Here is a 19,737-nt window from a genome sequence, read left to right on the forward strand (position 1 = left end):
CCTCAAAGGCAGTTAGTTTCTCGTTTCATCTGAGGTTTAATTGTAGGAGGGGATAAATCCAGATCCCTAATTTGACAGAACTGGTTCATAATATCTCTCGGAAAAGACAAGGGTACCTAACAATGATCATTTGCTTAATCCCAGAAACGGCTTTGTGGGGCAGGGCAATTGAAGCTCGCTTTCGGGTGAAGAAGAAAAAAATAAATCCCCATGCACAGAAACTGAATGACCTTTACGAGATTATAGCTGAGTTAGGGAGTTACTGCCTAAGAGCCTGACGCTTGGCTTCTCATCACAAAGAAAACCCAGTTTTCTGGGGAGAGGTTGGAGAGCAATTAATGACTTGCCGAATTAGGGATATTGACATTCCACAGAGATTTAGTTGATTGTTTCCCATATGACTTTGCACTCACATTAGCCCAGCTTCGTATTGAAAAGGGGAATTACAGATGATGATTTGGATCCTTCTAGACTATTCAAGTCTTCCCAAAGAGGCCATAACCCAGTGAGGTTTGTTGTGAAGAGAAAACAATATCGTTTCATGGATATTATCTATCGCAGTGTGGATACTCAAGAAACATGTATTTCCTTCCCTCTTTTCTTTCCTTCTCTGTCTCTGGCCTGTCAACCAAGCAAAGGGGGCTGAGTGAGAGGTAAAGCCACAAAATACTCTGGATTTGCTTTCTTATTAAGGAAAGAATGTGCCAGGCCTTTGTAGCCCCGTGATGGCCATCCTCAAGCCTCTTCAAAAACAGGAGAGGGCATGGAAATGGCACCCATCCCTGGAGATTGGTTTCTCCTCCAAGAAATACAGTTTGGGGACTTCCCTGGCAGTCCCGTGGTTATGCCTCCACGCTTCCACTGCAGGGGGCATGGGTTCGATCCCTGGTTGGGGAACTAAGATCCCATGTGCCATGTGACATGGCCAAAAAAATTTAAAAATTAAAAAAAGAAAGAAGTACAGTTTGGACAAGTAGATCATCACCTCACTGAGTTCTTTTTCTTTCCAGGTGGCAGGAGAATGCTGCCCATTCAAATAGCACTCGTCACCCCTGTCCCCCCCACCCATGCTAACCTGACTTCAGGTCTCTGTCTTCTGGACATAATGAAACGCTTTTATTAAAATAGGGACATCTCAGGGACCGGAGGTTTGGGAATCTGACGGTCGCTATGCTACTGGAGAAGAGGGTTTCAAAGCCCTCCTGTAAGTCTCCATCTCCACCTGGGCTGAAATAGAATGTGCAAATTTAGCCCAGCCTGGTCCTTGAGCGACGCCAGTTGATTGATGGCTGGAAACCAGAACGGCATCTCCTTGTAACTAAATGGGTGATAATGAAATGAAGCTCAACGACCTTCCCCTCATCTTTCACTGTCGGTTGAGAAATAGACCCGAGTGTCGTCTCTGCCTCTCACTTGAGGCTGAGGCCGTCCACAGCGGCCATCCCCCCTGGTTCCACTGGATGGCGGTGACACCTCAGGTATCGGCCCTCAGGGACTCAGCGTAAGTCCACAGCTGCTCTTCCGTGAACGGTACGAGGCAGGGCGGCAGCTACTCAGCTGGCTTGAGGCAAACGCGTCCCATTTTAAAAGGCTCGAACGTGTGAGCTGTTTGCATCGCCCCTCCCAGCGTCTTTAAAGAAGCCACGCTCCGTCTCCTTTCCCAGAGCTTCATTGCCCTGCGTCTCATTTTTGTGAAACGTTCCAAGGTATTTCCAGCTCATCTGCATGCAACCTGGCATCTTTACAGGTATTGGTCTCATAGGCTGTTGTTATTAATGTCGAAGAGTGTTTATGTGGTGAGAACATTGGCTTTTGTCAGGGAAAGTTTGCCAAAACCAAGAGTACAGTCTGGCCCCGGGAATGCAGCAGTGAAATCCCCGCCCCACGCGTTCTGGGCTTTCTCCCGTCATTTCTGGACTTGTCATCGTCCCTGAGAACTGAACTGCGCCCCGCCAATCTTTCCCTCCTTGTCCACTTCCTCCTGTTGCTACCGGGTTTGCAGGTTTGCCACTGTTCCAGCCCCAACCTGAAACATGGGACTACTTTAGAACTGGAGGTGGCAGCTTCAGAAAAATCTTTCTCAGTTGTCGATCGATTGCTGAGATCCCGGATCTGGGAGCTCGGCCTCCAGGGTATAGCCAGCTGCCTTTGGAAATTCTGTGGTCCACCTGTGGTCATTTTCTGGCATCCCTTCCATCGGGGCAGATGATGCTTTGCCTCCTTGGCTTCAGGTTTTCCAGGTATGCAGAGTGTGTGGCAGAGGATGGGTGCCTGACCCCGATTCCTGCAACCTCCTGATTACCACCACTTCCCTGACCCTTCAGAGTGGGACACTCCGCTGCCTAAAACGTTAGCGTTTGAGAAGGTCACAGAGCTTCCTTAGCTGGTGACCACAGCCCTCATTTTACAGAGGAGGGAATTCAGGCCTGAAGGACTTAACACAACTGGGCTCAGATTTCTGGTACTGTGCTCCTTCTACTGTCAACACGTGTGTGGTCCGTTTTAGACACTTTTTTTTCCAAAGGGGGTGTTTGAGGAAAGAATCAGACAAAATGACTGCGGTCAGCATATATTTTAAGCTCTCCTCTCATCTTCCTTTGCCTCCCCAGATGCCTTTCCTGCCCCCCGATTTCTCCTCCAGGCACCCCTCCCCCGGGCATGGAAGCTGTGGGGAGAGGGACCGGGCGAGGACTGACATTTTCTGGGTCACCCCAGGTCACTCCTCCGCAACCTGCAAGCCACACGAGCCTCCTTCTGTCAAAGGAGGGGCTGCAAGGGAAAGCAAGAGTTCATCTTCCCAGTTGCTGTAATAATCGTTCCACTTCCTTGAGTCCCAGCCTGTGTCAAAAACCCATACCCAGGCCCTGTTCTTTTCCTTTGCCTGGAGCTATAGATACCCTTGGCAATCTCTCACTCTCTATGCGATTTCTTTTTCTTTTTTTCAAATGGAAATATAATTGACTTACAATATATTTGTCTCAGGCGTGCAACATAGTGATTCCATATTTTTATTCATTACAAAATGATCACCACCCTATGTGGTTTCTGAGGGCAGATTTCAGAGGCAGTCCTCAGGAAAACTTTGTAAGGAGCTGTTGTGTGTGTAGTGGATCTCAAGCACCAGATCCAACCATGATCTTCAACAGAAAAGAAGATGAAACTTTAATGAAATTTGGTTACCAGCTGCTTTGAGTCAGATCCCCTTCCATAATATGATCTACCAAACCTGCTGGATTTTTATCAACTCAATTTAAAAAGCTCTGAGAAACCCATGTAGCTATGCCCTGAGCTCTGGGACATGGTGGTAGAAGTTAGCACCATACCCTGTGATTATGTAAAGCTACTTCCTTTCTCTTAAGAAGGAATAATTCCAGATCAACTATTTTTTTACCCACAAGAAATTGAAATAGTAAAAGCATACATTGTTTTAGCCGGTATCTTTTAAAAAATTTTTTTATTGAAGTATAGTTGATTTACAATGCTGTGTTAATTTCTGCTGCACAGCAACGTGATTCAATTATACATCTATATATTCGTCTTCATATTCTTTTCCATTATGGTTTACCACAGGATACTGAATGTGGTTCCCTGTGCTATACAGTAGGACCTTGTTGTTTATCCATTCTATATATAATAGTTTGCGTCTAGCATGATATCTTTATGAACAAGCTATCTTCATGAAAAAGGCAGGCCTAATGATCATAGAGTTAGGTGGAGTCATAAGTCAAACATCCAAGAAAAGGTCATTTATTAGCTGGAGGTCTCTAGTGGTGTCCCACAGGGCTCTGTTTTTGGATCTGTTTGGATAACATTTTTATTGACCACTTGGGTAAAAATAAAGCATATTTCTCAAATTTTGCACATGACACAAAATTAGGAAAGACTGAATAATAAAACCAGAATACAAATGTATTGCAGTAGACTGGAATAAAGATCCCAGACCAAGAATTTAGTTTAATAGATGTAAATGTATTCATGCCTCCAAAATAAATTACATAAGTATAGGTTGGAAAGGCTTGGTTCAACCGCAATTTTTATGAAAAAGACCTAGTAGTTTTAGGTGTTTATAAGACTGATAAGGACCAAGCAGACAAAAAGCCAACTCAATCGAAGGCAGCACTGATACCATTGTGAAGTCTGGGTCAAGGCAGGTGCTATTCCCACTGAACTTGGGGCAGGTTATACCGCATCAGAATATTAAATCCATTCCTGTGCATCTCACCGTAATGGAGGAGCTTCTAACAGAGGAGCTATTTTTAGAACTACGTGATATACAGCATGGTTGATGGTATTGGAGATATTTCATCTGGAAAGGAGAAGACTTTGCAGTGTGTATGACCATCATCACAGCTAACATTTATTGTGTGCTTCCTCTATGCCAGGCTCCATTTAAGTGCTTTACTTGTTTCATATAATTTAATACTTATAAAAACCATATGAGTTATTATGATCATCATCTCCCTTTATTTAACAGCTGCAGAAATGGAAGCATGAAGAGGTTAACTAGTGTCCAAGGTGACACAGTTGCCAAGTGGGAGGGCTGGGAGTCAAAGCTGGAGGGCCACCTCTGGATCTCCTATGCACACCTGCAGCCTGCCTCAACTACCTGTAATCATGACGGCACAGCAGACGGCTCCAGGGTTAGAAATTGGAGGGAGATGGATCCCAGAAGAGCTGCCTGTGAAGTGGTGGGTTATCTCTTGCTAGAAGTGTTCAAGGTCAAGGGTGCTCTGCTGAGGATGATGTGGGGAATTCTGTGTTAGGTAGGAATGAGGTTGGAGTAGATAACCTCAAGGAGTCTTGTAACCCTCAGGGCTCTGGACTTCTACTTGCCGCGTTGTTGTTCTTGGTGCCCTCACCTTTTAGTACATGTTATTATTGGGTGTCTTAATCCATCCCCTGGCTGGTAGTTGTATTTTACAGAACCCTTCTTCATAGCCTTGCTTTAGAATGGAAGGTGCCTTGTGAATAGAGTCTGTGCTATATTTAATTTTGCATTACTGTGGACATGATGATGATGATGTAGAATCCTTTGCAACGATACTTGAACTTTATAAAAACCAGTGTGCCCCTACCCCTTGCCTCGGGTACATGCACTCCATGCCTGAAATATTGCCTGATTTAGTTCTTTACTCAAAAGCTACTATGTCTTAAGTCCAAAAACTACTAGTCCCTGTTGTTCTTCAAGGGTGATTCATGGCATAAGAATGCTATGATTTGTATTGCTCAGCAAAATCAAAAAGGCTTGTGGGTTGCACTTGGACAGCATGAGCTTAGTCCTCTGAGTCATGAGCCCATGAAGTCTGTGAACACTTGGGAACCAGGATGAGGGTCAGAGGGAGCATCTGATTGTACTTAGCTAGTCGAGAGAGAGAGAGAGAGACAGAGACAGAGAGAGAGAAGAAGGAGAAGGAGAAGGAGAAGGAAAGAAGAAGAAGAAGAGGAAGAAGAGGAAGAAGAAGAAGGAGGAAGAGGAGGAGGAGGAGGGGGAGGGGAGGGGGAGGAGGAGGAAGGGGGAGGAGAGGGGAGGGGGAGGACCAGGGCTGTGGAGAGAGGAGAAAGTGTGGGAGTTGGGGTGAGGAGATGGGGAGAGAGGGTTGAAAGGCAGGAGGAAGGGTTGTAACATCAACCAAATAATGGCAAAATAATGAAGAAAAAAGCATTGTAAGGTGAAATAAAAGTTAAGGACTTAAGAATCAGAAATTCAGGAAAACATTAAGTTCCAGTTCCCAGAGCGTCATGAACTGTCTGTGATATTGGGCAGATGAGTTTGACCTCATCACAGAACCTCCTATGAAGAATGGCTATTTTTCCCTCTAAGTTCCCAGAAGTTCCCTGAATCATGGAAGAGGGGGACGGTGTGAGGAGAAGCAGCCTCTGAAGGCACAGACCCTGGCATGTGGTTCTTCTGATTGCCTTGACCCTCCCTCCCCCCCTCCCCTCCCCACCCCCTTCAAAGGCACTGGCTGGGGCCTCTGTCCCCTCCTTTTCCTGATACACCACACCTGGAGGCAGTGACACACCAAGCCGGAACCCGTTTATTTTCCCCAGGTCACTGGGGCGTATGCGTGCGTGCGTGTGTGTGTTTTGCATTTAATTTTAGGAGAAAACAAGAGGATGGGGGAAAAAGAGTTCTTGGGAATACCCTGGGGGTCCAGTGGTTAGGATGGTTAGGACTTTCACCAAGGCCTGGGTTTGATCCCTGGTCGGGGAACTAAGATCCCGCAAGACACATGGCACGGCCAAAAAAAAAAAAAAAAAAAAAAAAAATTGGCCTTGGTTTAAAAAGAAAAAAAAATTGTTCTTTATCAAGTCCACATAAGGGATAAATGGAAGAGTTTTCATGCTCTGCAAATATGTTTTCCAGCGGCCTGTGGGAGTCTCTGAAATCCCAGTACGTGTGTGAGGTGTCCGCCTGTGTAAGGACATGTGCACTCCAGCCCCCAGCCCTCCCCCCGGCAATACACATATCTACCCTTGCCTATAGCCACAGATCAGATGGAACGGTAAGGTACGGAGAGCCCTTCCCACAAGCGTGACGAAACAATTATCCTTGATCCCGGTCGCTGCCTGTATGCATACATATTATCACGCCAAAGAAAACATATTTCCATTCAAATCAGTAGCAGATCAGAAGGTTGCTGAGTGCGTAGCTGAGAAGGGATGCATGCCAACCACTGTCCCTTACTCAGGGTGCATGACCCATCCCTGGGACCTCGGTCTCCACAATCTCACGTACCCTAAGGGTTGGGTCACAACCAGACGGCATTACCCCACTTGCTCCAGCTTCCCAGACCCCTGCTTTTCTCAGAGTGTCCCATCAGCCAGAAATGCATTCCAGTCTGAAAAAACCTTTCCATATACAGCGAAGAAATCTGAGCATATAACCTAAATACCTAGTCGAGGTTAATCCCAAGTAGGTTTTCACTAGATGGTTCGGTTTGGGCCTAAATCCTTAAGTAGGGCCTTCTAATCAGTTCACCTATTGGGACACTTAGAAGTGGTGCAAATAATTTAAGGCACACAGGGGCAAATGGACACTGCTGTGCGTTGTCCCACATAGTCAGTCTGGGTCTCTGGCCTCCCCAAACCCTGCCTGCTGCCCCAGTGCCTAGGGAATCAACATTTTGCCACCCTTGTCATCCATTCCACTCAATGCCTCTCTCCTGTCTGGTTCTGACCCTTCCGGGTAGAGTTCTTTTTTTTTTTTTTCTGACTTGGAAATAAGTTGTTTTTTTTTAACATCTTTATTGGAGTATAATTGCTTTACAATGGTGTGTTCGTTTCTGCTTTATAACAAAGTGAATCAGTTATACATATACTGATATGTTCCCATATCTCTTCCCTCTTGTGTCTCCCTCCCTCCCACCCTCCCTATCCCACCCCTCTAGGTGGCCACAAAGCACCGAGCTGATCTCCCTGTGCTATGCGGCTGCTTCCCACTAGCTGTCTATTTTACGTTTGGTAGTGTATATATGTCCATGCCACTCTCTCACTTCGGCCCAGCTTCCCCTTCCCCCTCCCCACATCCTCAAATCCATTCTCTAGTAGGTCTGTGTCTTTATTCCCGGCTGTGCCGCGCAGCATGCGGGATCTTAGTTCCCTGACCAGGGATCGAACCTGTGCCCCCTGCAGTGGAGGCATGGAGTCTTAACCACTGGACCGCCAGGGAAGTCCCCGAGTTCTTAATGTTTCAATCACTCATTTCTGAGACAAGTTTCTCCATCAGTTCTTCCCTCGAGGGGGCCCAGCTCTACAGGCCTCTCACTGCAGTCTCCCTGCCCCCGCCGCTGCAGCTCTTCCCCTTCACAACATTTGCATCTCAGCTCAAATATCGCCTCCTTAGTGAGGCCTCCCACCTCCAGTCTATTTAATGCTGGTCTCCCCTAGCAGCTGGTCTTCCGAGTCATCAGTCTGTTTGCTTCAGAGCGCTTATAATTTGCAATTACATTTCTGTGTTGGTTTACTTGCGTTTCTCCCACTATTCTGAATGTTTTAGAAAGACAGAAAATTGTTTTGTTTCCTCCTGTAGCCCCAGGGCCTAGCACAGTGCCTGTGCACATAGGAGAATTTATTGCAGGAACCAATAAATTTTGGGGGAGAAAGGTAATTCTTTTGTTTGTCACAGGCTAATTAGGATTATGGCACCTCCCACAGAGAGCACCACGGTCAGATTCCCTCTTGTTTGCTCTGGTGTCTTCGGTGTCATTTATCTTTAAATAATTGTGATGAATTGTCATTTATCTTTAAATAATTGTGATGAATTTCAGCTGATCAACCATCCGATTTTTTTGTTTGTTTCCTTACAAGAACACTTAACTCCAATGTGATAAAAGCTATTCACAACCCTGAGCCTTGGAGGAAGGAAAGGAAATTCTTTACTTTTTGGGCTGAGTGCATTTCATCACGTCCAAGTTTTATTTCCCTGAGGCTTTTCTTTGTCAAGCTTGGGAAAGTGCTGTTTCCTAGGAGAACTACATAAGAACAAACTTCAAATATGAGAAAAGAGAAAAGCAGCCCCCAAGGCAAAAGTCAAAGAAGCATTTTAGATTGATTCCCCCCTCCCCAGCCCCACCAAGATCGATGGCAATCTTTTTTGTTTCAAGTGCATTCCTTTTCTAAACTGACTTGAACAAAATGGATGAACAAGGACTGTATAAACCAAACTGGAAATAGATGAGAGTGTCAGCAAAGAGGCTCGGAAAGGATTTATCTTCCTAAATCTCAAGGCAGTAAGCTGCTTCTGGCAACATTTTCTCTTAGGAAAACTGGGTGAGTGTGTCCTGGGTTGGGACTGGATGGGAGTGGGCGAGGGTCAGCAGGGATGCGGCAGGCGTGGGGTCGGAGTGAGCTGAACATTACACGGGACAAGGGGAGAGAAGAAGATGCAACCTGGACGCTGAATGTTCCTAGGGACAGGACTGACTCATAAAATCTTTCCATTGATTATGCCATATCAAGCCAGTCACTTTCTGCCTTCTCGGGCCAAATTGGAAAAGCCCAGGCAGACTTTGCTCCAAACCAGAGCAAAGAGGAAGCCTTCTCTTGTCAGCAGAGCAGCACTTCCCAAACTCATGCTATCTTAAGAGTCACATGGGAACTTGTTAAAAAGGCAGAGTCCCAGGGCCCTCTCTGGAGGTTCTGATTTAGTAGGTCCGGATCCAGGTATGAGAAGTTATATGTGTAACAAGTATCCCAGATGATTCTTCTGATTGGGCAGGTTTGGGGAAAGGCGTTGGAGAGTTAGCTACATTTGTCCTCATTTTCTAATTCCCCGATCTTCCAGGCAAGCCCCAGCAGCTGCCTTCCCCACCTTTGAACTCAAATCCAGAGGAAGACTCTCCGTCTGCTCTCTTGTGTTGGAGCTATAGCGTGATTCTGCAAACAGGGCTCCGGTTCTGTCGCTGGAGGGATCTTGGTGGGGACCCCCCAGTGTTAAAGGTGGAAGTGGCTATGGAAGCAACGGCCTCAGGAGGGAATCCCCTTAGGGTTGGAGCAGGCTTCTCCTCCACTAGGCGTTCTGGGGCCCTTTCCTCATGCTCCCCGTAAAAGCACACCTCCTCTCACAACACCCGCCTCCACCTCTAAGCTCATTCCCGAAACTCTCTCTCTGTTTCTGGTGGAACTCCACAGCCTTGGATTCAGATGACTGTGCATTTCCACTTCCAACTCTACCGGTTCAACACAACTCATCTGCTGCCCTCTCCATTTCCAGATCTGTTTCTCCTCCTGGACCCTCCACCTGGGGTCACCTCTTTTACAAACTCCTCCGCCGAGTTACCCAGGTCAGGATCCTGGCACCTTCCTCTTCCTCATTCTGTACGTCGAAACCTAAATATCTGTTTAACCGCAGTGGTTTGCAAGCCTGGCTGCAAAACAGAATCATCTGGAAAGATTTAAGCACATACCCATGCCTGGGCTCCACTCCCAGAAATTCTGATTTAAATTGGTCTGTGGTGAGGTCAGGCCATGGAGAGCTCTTAAAACTTCCTAAGTAATTCTAACATCAGCCAGGGTTCCCTCTCCAGCCGCCGTCCCACCCTTTCCCACCAGGCAAATCTGGTCCATCCGCAGGGCTGGGGCCAGGGTGGGGAGAGCGGAGCTCTTACCTCCGGCACAAAATTCAAGGGAGCGCCAAAACCCTCAGTCATCAAGATAAATTACAATATTTAAAAGAACCAAAATTAGTGCAAAAAGTCCATGATCAACAACACAGAGACATTTTATAAAAAACAGGCTGTCACGGTTTGTTTGTTTCACGACCCTGCGTTATTTCGCAACAGGAACAATTTTTTCCAATCAGGCTGCGGTTCCCCGGCTGGTGTGCCTGTCAGGTCCCTCCCAGGGGGTTTATGAGGGTTGACAAAGGCGTGTAAACAGACTGTGCAATGAAGGGCTCTAGATTTTTTTCGACTGGAGAGCTTTTGTTAACTTTTTCCATTAGGTTCAAAATGTGGGGGGATTTGTTGATAAGCGTGCTCAGGGGTACACATGCCTCTGCCCCAGCTTCCAGGCTGAACGGCCGCTCCTTTCCGTGTCCTTCGCACCCACATCCAGATCCCTGCTTTTGGGATATAAGCCCGGTGTGAGCCGAGGAAGGCCAGTTCTCCAGCCTCATCTCTTACTGCTTTCCGCTTTGTGTGTTTCTGCTCTGGCAATAATGAATGCCTTGCAGTTCTCCAATACGCCTTGGTTTTCTTTGCAGCTATGCCTTTGCACTGACCTGTTTTCTGCCCTGCAAATCTGGGTCATTGCAGTCAGTTGCATGGTTGTTGTTGATTTCTGCACTGCGCCAAGACACCTGGCTGAGATGGTGAGTGGGGTTGGAATTCAGCCTTGCTCTGCTTACCAAGCTCCGTGCCCTTAGCATAGGCTGCATCCCTGGGGGCTGCGGGCATGTGTTCTGATTCATCCACCCAGAGGGGGCACGCTTTTCTAACTTAAACAAAGACGCCCTGTTAGCGGCTGCTCAAAGTATCATTCCCAACGTCATCTGCCCCATGAATTCCTACCTACCTCCCATGTAAGACAGAGCTCAAGCTTTGACCTCTATTGGGAAGTCTTTCTTGCCCTCGGTCTCTGAGACAGAGTGACTCTAAGTTACCACCTTGCCCTCTGCATGCTTTTATAACGGCAGCTGTCCCAGTGAAGTGTAATTATGTGAACAGCTGTAAAGCCACACGCCTGGCAGAGAGGTCTGGCCTATATCAGTTAAATTCAGGATGGTTTTTCTTTAATCTAAGGATGCCTTTGTAGAACACTGGAAGAACAAGTGGTAAAGTAAAATATTCAGACAAGTACCTCCTTGTTTTACGTTAAGGTACCAGACAATTTGTTCAGTGGCTATGACAGTCAGTCAGGCTGGGCTGGGCAGGCGGAGGTAACAACCCCAAATCTGGGCAGCTTACAATAAGAAAGTTCTATTTCTTGCTCACACCGTATGTTCATCATGGAACCCAGATGGATGCAGCAGCCACTGTTTGAAGCTCTGCTTGCCACATGGTGGAGGAAAAAAGTTCTTGACCTTGTTGGACCAACAATTAATTGCTTCTGCCTGGAATCAGCTTTGGAAATGACATCATTTCTGCTCCGACTTATTGGCCAGAATTAATGTCGTGGTCCCACCCAACCTCAAAAGGGACAAAAAGTGCCATCCTACCATGGGCCTGGATGGCAGGAGAGTTTGGAAACATTTGGCAAATAGCACTGCTGACTCCCAGAGCTGACATTTTCCATAAAATGGACTGACTTTTCTTATTTCCTAAATAGCCATTTCTACCAGTTGTTTTGGCCTTCACAAAAATGCATTATCAACAGCAGGACATGGCAATAACAACTATAGCTAAAGCACAGTCTTTTTTGGAAAACTTTCAGTGACATCTCGGTCCATAAATAAGGATTCTTTGGAGGTATGTGTCTATTTTATTTTATAGTTCAGATTGCATTGTACAAAACAGCCGAGTGATGGTGGCCCAAGGGCAGTTTTAGATTCTTAGTATCTTAAGAATAAATAAATAAATAAATAGTCTAATCCATCCAATAGATCAAATGAGATAGACAGTGGATGTGAAAACCATCTGTAAATTGTAAGATGCTAAAAAATAAGTTCTATTTAAAAACGCATTATTATTAGCCTAATGTACCAGTCAGTCCAAATCTTTATGTTCTAAGATCTCCTCCTGCTATAGGTATCTTCTCATTTCTTTTCCATAGATTTTCATTTGCTTTTAAAACAAACCCCTAATAAGAACAGAACCACAGAAAACATTCTTTCAGTCTGAATCAGCTATATATTCAAAACAAAAATTGGAAAGCTCAGTTTTTCCAGAAACAAATTGCCCTGGGAATGATGCCACTGAATTAGACAATAAGGAATTTAAAAATGAGTTGAAGATGAAGTCTATACAAGTTTCTTCTGCATGCAGATAAAGTCCAGGTGGAAACTACATCCAAACGTTCCCTTTGTAGCATATATTTTAAAAAGCCCAGCCCCCCTCCTTATACGCAGGTGGAAGATGTACAAAGCCTTCAACTCCTAATAACAATAATTAAGGGGTGAATTTCAAAAAGGAATTTTAAAAGCACAATGTGCTCCCTTAGTGTGTTTATAACATATAAAGAACATGTTACAGTTAAGAAGTGTCAGTTCTATAAATTGAAATATATATGCAATGCCATAATTTGTATCTTTTCTTTGTCTGTGTTTTACACCTTTTTAAATGGATAGCTTCTTCTCTTCTGCTTCACAGCATAGACTACGTTATCCTACAGTTAGTGGACAGTAATGGATGGCAACTGAAATTCCTACCAGTTTAGTTTATCTTGAATCCTGTGATGACACAGAACTTGTGACTCCAGAATTTGTGACTGTAATCATGTGAAAATCCTGCTGAAATGAAAAATTACGTTAACCTCCAATTATAGAATTTATGTGTAAAAATGTGAATAAATCTCAGATCAAAAATCAAACATTTAGATGTGAATTGGGTTTCTCTAAGAACGTAGAAAAGTCAATATAATCCTCTAAATTTTCACATTAAAAAAAAGTCTGCCCAGAGGACTCTTTTCCAAACCCAGACTTGATTTAACCACATCCTAAATATGGTTCAAGTTCTAATAGTTTCACTATCTTTAGAAAAATCCAGGGACTTCCCTGGCGGTCCAGTGGTTAAGACTCCACGCTCCCAGTGCAGGGGGCCCGGGTTTGATCCCTGGTTGGGGAACTAGATCCCACATGCTGCGTGGCGTGGCCAGAATTGGGTTCTTACTATCTAAAACCTTGGTCAAGTGGCTTAATCTCCCTGATCCTCAATTTCTTCATCTGCAAAATAACAACATGCCTTGCAAGTGTGTACCTTGCCTATGCATAAATATTAAACAAAAAAATCCAGAAAGATAGCAGATGGTATTTCCAAAGTGTACTTGGTAGTTCTTTGAGTGATGGATGAGATCAGTAGTAGAAATTCATCCTTGAACTCACCTCTCCGATCTGACAGTTTGACCATCCTAGCAACCCAATCCCTCTGATTTTCTTGAAACATTCTTTTCTTTTTAATAAATTTATTTATTTATTATTTATTTATTGGCTGCATTGGGTCTTTGTTGCTGCACGCCGGCTTTCTCTAGTTGCGGCGAGCGGGGGCTACTCTTCATTGTGGTGCATGGGCTTCTCACTGTGGTGGCTTCTCTTGTTGCGGAGCACGGGCTCTAGGCTTGCAGGCTTCAGTAGTTGTGGCTCACGGGCTCAGTACTTGTGGCTCGTGGGCTCTAGCGCGCAGGCTCAGTAGTTGTGGCGCACGGGCTTTGTTGCTCCGCGGCATGTGGGATCTTCCCGGACCAGGGCTCGAACCCCTGTCCCGTGCATTGGCAGGCGGATTCTTAACCACTGCGCCAGCAGGGAAGCCCCCTGAGACATTCTTGAAGGCAGTCCAGGAAAGGCATTCTAATAATGCTTTAAGTAATGGTGATCTTTATGCCTCCTGAGGTAGTCACTTTGAAGTCCTTTGAATAAATAAGTTCTGATATATGTTAAAATGCAAACATAATTATAACTAATCTATCTTTGAAGAGTAGCAAACATGATCTCTCACTGGAGACCAGCAGCTTAAAACTGGTCTGAGCCATTAAGACATTTTAAACAACTCCCGGGGACTTCCCTGGTGGTCCAGTGGTTGAGAATCTGCTTTGCAATGCAGGGGACGCTGGTTTGATCCCTGGTTGGGAAACTAGGATCCCACATGCCATGGGGCAACTAAGCCCGCGTGCCACAAGTAGAAGCTCGTGTATCACAACAAAGTTAAGAGCCCTCGTGCTGCAACGAAAGATCCCGCGTGCCGCAACTAAGACACAACGCCGCCAAAATAAGTAAATAAATAAATATTTTTTAAAAAAAGACATTTTAAACAACTCCAAGAAAAAGTCTTTCTTTACTCAGATGTCAAGCTTGACTTCTCAGAAGTTAAGGATGTTCACTCCCATTTAATGTTAACTGAGAAGCACTTCTTTCAGATGCAAAATACAGAGGCTTTTGTACCAAGGAAGAAAAAACAAGATTTTCTAGTTTATGTCTCATGAATTGTGTACTTGTGAAATAGATGATTAGGCTTATTCAGAGAAAGATGCTACAGAAGTATCTTGTTTACCATCTGAGTTTGAAGAAAAAAAGAGACTTTTATTCTGCCATAAGTTGGTGTGTGACAGCCCTGTGTCTCCATGTCATCAGAGAAAGTTTCTGGGAAAAGGTAGATTCGGAACTGATTGTGGAAGGAGGAAAAGAAGGATAAGAAGGCATGAATCTGGCCAATGTGAAGTAGATATAATCCTAGGAAAAGGGAGCATTTGTTTAAAAGAAGAAATAAGAAGGAATAATGGGTAGAGAGAATGAGGAAACTTGAACCTGACCAGACCACAGGTTGAAATAAGGCATAAGTAAAAGACCCTTTAAGCTTATGGAGAGATCATGGAATTTAATGTAGAGAGAAACAAATCTTTGATCTTCTGGATCAGGAAAAAATTCATCAAGATGAAGGATATATTAATTCCACCTGGGCAGGTATTTCATTAGCACCAAGCTCTACTGAGCAAACCAGCCATGCTCTACCAGGAAGGCATTTTATTTTATTTTATCTTATTTTATTTATTTATTTATTTAATTTTTTTGGCCACACCGCGTGGCATGCAGGATCTTAGTTCCCTGACCAGAGATTGGACCCGGGCCCCCTGCAGTGGAAGCGTGGAGTTCTAACTACTGGACCACCAGGGAATTCCCTCCAGCAGGAAGGTATTTTGTAATGAATTTTTTCATTGATACCCTTTCTTTTGGTAAATGAATAAAATCAGAAAAATAAAATCAGAAGAGGATGATCTAAAATGCTTAAGTGAGTAAACAGCTTTTGCATTCAGTAAATGAGTTTAGATCTTCAGATACTCCATGTTGAATTGAGTAATTGAGTATGATATGCATATCATAAATAGTTTTCTTAAAATTTATTTATTTTATTTACTTACTTTTGGCTGAGTTTGGTCTTCACCGCTGTGCATGGGCTCTCTCCAGTTGCAGCGAGTGGGGGCTACTCTTTGTTGCAGTGTGCGGGCTTCTCATTGCGGTGGCTTCTCTTGTTGCAGAGCACGGGCCCCAGGTGCATGGGCTTCAGTAGTTGTGCTTCGCGGGCTCAGTAGTTGTGGCTTACGGGCTCCAGAGCGCAGGCTCAGCAGCTGTGGCACATGGGCTTAGTTGCTCCGTGGCATGTGGGATCTTCCCCGACCAGGGCTTGAACCAATGCCCCCTGCATTGGCAGGTGGATTCGCAACCACTGCGCCACCAGGAAAGCCCCATAGTTTTGTCTATTTTTTTAAGTGGTTCCTCATGGATCCCAACTTAGAAGACTATTGAGGTTTTTAGCTTTACATGAATTGCTGCATAAACTCAAAAGAAATGAATTGGTATTTTCACTAAAATATTCTATAATTTCATAAAATTATATTTTCCTGGATTAATCTCTCCGGAGTAGGTCACTCATCGTGCATGCTATACCTTCCCTAGCTGCCCAGAGGATAATTCCCTGCCCACAGCATCTCACTGAGGGAGCAGACATATACAATCAAGTCTGCACCGCAAGACCAAGCCACACATAGCTGAATGGACCAGTGGTGGGTACTGGATCCAAGGGCAGCCAATCCACAGGCTGAATGTAAATGAAGAGGCTGGCCAAGGCAAAGGAGTACCCAATCAGAGACAATGGTGATCAGCTGGACCAAGCGGACTCCCTCTCAGGAATCTGAATTATGACATATGGGGAGAGAATAAGTCAGCGGCTAGTGGGTGGATGGACATGGGAAGATACCACAAAAGGAAACAGTGAGGAAAGTATCAATGTGGCTGAGGGGGATTGTGGGGCTGGGGCAGGAGACAACAGGGTCCACCCAACACCTGACAGTATTCCATCTCCATGAAGCCGGCGGCTGTAGTGGGTTCCCGGAGAGAGTTTTCGCTCCCTCCTCCCACATGTAACCTTACAACTCCATTCCTGAAACAGCCTGAAGGAGATACTTTGCAACCTTACAACCCCCCAAATCTAACTAGTATTAATGCACGGTCCAAAATTTGATAAAATTGTGCTGTAAACCTCAGAGGCAATTTGGTACAAAGAGATTCAGTTTTACCTTTACTGATTTTAGGGAAAACATTTTGGGAAACAATATTAGCCATCCTATATGACTTTAATAGGTTTATTGACATTTGTCAGCTGACTTAAACACCTCTCACCTAGAAAACTGAACAGAACAAAATTATGTTGAAGGTGTCATTGTCATCATTTTGGGGATAAAAACTAGGAGATCAGTGATGATGTTTTCCCTCCAGAGCAGACGGAAGTTTGCATGGCTTGCTGTTCTCTCTCACATTAGGTTTCTTATGTGGTTTGTTGAATAGTATGCCACCTAATCAGTAGGTCAGAGTCTTAATGTTTAAACATTTTCTATTTTTTTATTACCAATAAGGGCAGAAGGTCAAACTCTTTGGTCGTTCACCTAGGTGCTTGCTTGTGCTGAGAACATTGCTCAGGGCACAGATTTGAAAAAGGAGCAGGTAATCTGAGTGCAGCAGAAAAATACATGAAATCGCTGGAACATTGTGTAGAGGGTGAGCCCTTGAACAGCAGCTGGGAACCTGGATTCTAGTCGGTTCTGCCCCTAACAAGCCATATTATCCTGGGCAAGTCCCTTTCCTTGTCTGTAAAAGGAGGTGTAACAGAGGAAGAACAGAACTAACACCATGTTGAAACTGCCTCTCTCATTCTTTAGCCTGTGTATTCCATTACTTTAGCCTTGCACATCAAGAGTTAAACATTAGAGAAATGTTGCTTGTACCCAAATAGTTCATTAAACTCCTGAAGAAAGTTTCTATCCCACGGACTGGATCTGGATTAGTTATGGCTATTACTTATAGATAAGTTCTCTTTCAGCCTGGAAACCTTGCAACTAAGCAGAGATAAGAATGGGAAAGTAAAAATAACTGCTAACAACTTGAAGTTTTGCAGAAGCCTCGTGATCCAGCCTACGTGAGCAAGCAGAAGAACAAAGTTATGCTTCCCTTGAAGACCAGGTGGCTCCAAGAAGCCTGCAATCCACCTTTATCCTTTAATCTTGAACCCTCTTGCTTCCCCTTTTCCCTTAGCATAAAAGAAGCCTGAATTCTATTCTGAGTTAAGATGGTCTTTAGGACATTAGCCCTCCATCTTCTTGGTTTTTTGACTTTCCGAATAAAGTTGCCGTTCTTTGCCCCAACGCTTTGTCTCTGGACTGATTGGCCTGTTGTGCTGTGAGCAGTATGTGTCTGGACTTGATAACAGAGGAAGTGGTGTTCCTGAAATTCTCTGCATTGTGTTATCTCCCCCACCAAAAACGTAAGCCCCGTCAGAGCAGCGTTGTGTGCCTTGTCTGCCTAGGACTGAGTCCGAGAACAATTCCTGGTACCTTGCAGGTGCTCGGGAAATACTCATCCATGCTGTGCACTGGTCATTAAAAGGGCTTTTTTTCAATATATGGAATCTTAGTTTCTTTTCAAAGTGTTTTCACATAGCAGGCGCTCAACACTCACTGGTCTGAAATATCACATTTGATTCTCAAGGGTGCACGCCTTACTTGTTTTTTTTTTTTTTTTTTTTTTTTAAAGTTATACAACAGTTTATTCCTTTAATTTTAATTGGCAGTTTACATATCTACATACTTCTGTATTTTGCATTATCTCCTTTCTTTTAAAATACACAAATACTTTCTAGGAAATATTTCAGTTTACAAATATTAAATCCATTATGAATATCGATTTCATATTCATTCCCTAAGCTTCCTTTATTGTGAATTTCTTCCTTCCTCCGTTCCTTTTTCTTCTTTTTTTTTTTTTTTTTTTTTTTTTTTTTTATTCACACACACACACACTGTATTTTATTTTTACAAGACATAAATAGACTGACACCAAGCATTGTACATGGATGACCACAACAAAAGCAACAATGATTGCAATTACCAAACATGAAACACACTCATACTATGTCATAATATTGACATTCAGTCCAGTAATCCTCCACTGTAACAGCTCCTTTACTTTGCAGTGAAAATTGATTTGTATATTCTTTGCCTCTGAGTCCTTGTGGGATTTTTTTTTTTTTTTAATTCAGACAGAAAGTCACAAAAATTATACTCATCCTCATCAGTTCACTCAGTCCCATGTAATTAATTTTTTTTTCATCTTGATCTTTTGTTAGCACTTTTATGAGTTCATCAGTTTTTCATTAGAGTTCTGAAAATGCTTATTCATTCAGTTCAGCAGTACAGTCAGTTACCAGAAACCTGTACTTGTCAGAGTCTTTTCCATGAATTTCTTGAAGATGAAACCCTTTTATAGGAACATATTTGCAAAATCATCAGAGTACACCTACACTGATGTGTATGAAACTGATGCCTAATAAGAACCTGCAGTATAAAAAAAAAAAAAAAAAAAAAACAAACAAACAAAAAAAAAAAACAAACAAAAAAAAACAAACAAAACAACTAATACTAAACTTTCATTGGGTTATTTGTATGGAAATATGTTAATATAAATGTTTCAGACATTACATGAAATTTCTAAAAATCTTATATTTGTATTTGTATGGAAATATGTATGGAAATATGTTAATATAAATGTTTCAGACATTACATGAAATTTCTAAAAATCTTATATGTTCTGGTATAATGTTATAAGTAATAATCCTAGTTATTACTTTAAAATGTATATCTCAGAAATAACTAATTTTCTTGTCAACTGCATTATTATGAACTTTCATCAAATCTTTAACTGTGGTCATTTTTAAGTCTTTTGTCATTTACAGACAGTTCTGGGTGTACTCTGATGATTTTGCCTTACTTGTTAATACAGAAATACAGGCATGGAGAAGCCTCGTAGGGTGAGAGAGGAGTGGCCTGAGAGTCAGAAGACCTGGCCCAACACAAACTACCGTGTGACTTTGGACAAGTCATTCCATTTCTCCGAGGCTCTGTTTTCTCATCTGCGAGGTGGGAGGCTGAATTAGACTCTAAAAATCCTTAGGGCAACACGCCTCTGACTCTGGTCCTGTTATACCTGTTATATCTAACAAATGGGTCTTAAGGATGTATATATCCACTGGGAAGGATGGGAAGCTGCATGAGGGATGAAGGAAAAGTAATTAGGGCAGAGGCATCAGTGCATTAGAAACATCA

Source organism: Balaenoptera musculus, chromosome 10 (genome assembly GCF_009873245.2).
Source record: "Balaenoptera musculus isolate JJ_BM4_2016_0621 chromosome 10, mBalMus1.pri.v3, whole genome shotgun sequence".
Taxonomy (NCBI): Eukaryota; Metazoa; Chordata; class Mammalia; order Artiodactyla; family Balaenopteridae; genus Balaenoptera; species Balaenoptera musculus.